Here is a 1,473-nt window from a genome sequence, read left to right on the forward strand (position 1 = left end):
AATGAAAAGAAAATCTACTGAATGGGAGAAGATATTTGCCTATGATACATCTGATAAGAGGTTAATATCCAAAATTTATAAACAACAACAATAAAAAAACAGACAATCTAATTAAAAAATGAACAGAAGACCTGAATAGGTATTTCTCCAAAAGAGGCTAGAGATGGCCAATAGACATGAAAAGATGCTCAAGATCAGTAATCATCAGAGAAATGCAAAATAAAACTACAGTGAGCTATCACCTCACATCTGTCAGTGTCTATCATCAACAAATCAAAAAACAGGTGGTGGCGAGGATAAGGAGAAAAGGGGCCCCTCGTTCACTGCTGGTGTGATTGCGAAATGGTATTGCTGCTACGGAAAACAGTTGGATGTTCCTCAAAAAATTACAAATAGAACTACCTTTTGACCCAGCAATTGCACTTCTTCTAGATATTTAACCAAAGAAAACCAAAACATTAATTTGTGAAGATCTATGCACCCCTATGTTCACAGCAGCACTATTCACAGTAGCCAAGATATGGAAGCAACCTAAGTACTCATCGATAGATGATTAGATGAAGGAGTGATAGTACATATATACAATGGAATATTACGTAGCCTTAAAAAATGAAATCCTGCCATTTGTAATGACAAGGATGGACTTAGAGGGAGGGTATTATGCTGAGTGAAATAAATTAGACAGAGAAAGATAAATACCATATGAATTTCATTTATATGCAGAATCTAAGGAACAAATAGCACAAACTAAACAAAAATAGATTCACAGATACAGAGAACAAACTGGTGATTTCCAGAGGGGAGAGGATTTGGGGGCCTAGGTGAAAAGGTGAAGGGATGAAGAAGTGCAGATCAGTAGTTACAGAACAGTCGTGGGGACATAGAGTGTGGCATAGGGAATATAGTCAATAGCATTGGAATGGCTGTGTGCAGAGCCAGATGGGTGCCAGAGTAATCAGAGGGACCGTATTCATAAACTATATGAATGTCTAACCAATGTACCATACACCTGAAACTAAGATAAAATAAAAATTAATGAAAGAGATCGGTTGATGCCAAGGATTGCAGGGGTGAGGGTGTGGAAGGATAATTAGGCAGAGCGCAGAGGACTTTTAGGGCATTAGAAATACTCTGTATGGTACTGTAATAGTGGATACATTATTATTATACCTTTGTCTGAACTCACAGAAGGTATAAGACCAAGACTATATTATAAACCGTGGATCTAGAACGAGCGTGGTGTGTCCGTGTAGGTATCATTGTAATGAATGTACCAATCTGGTGTGGGATGTTGATGATGGTGAGACTGTGCCTGTGGGGTGGGGAATTGCACAGAATATGTGGAAAATCTCTGTAATGTCCCCTCAATTTTTGCTGTAATCCTAAAACTGCTCTAAAAAATGAAGTCTTAAAAAAAAGAAAAAGGAAGTCATAAAGGAATCAGTTCATATTGAATTGAAATGAGAGCAATTC

This window comes from Pteropus medius, unplaced genomic scaffold, assembly GCF_902729225.1.
Source record: "Pteropus medius unplaced genomic scaffold, Ma_sr-lr_union100, whole genome shotgun sequence".
NCBI lineage: Eukaryota > Metazoa > Chordata > Mammalia > Chiroptera > Pteropodidae > Pteropus > Pteropus medius.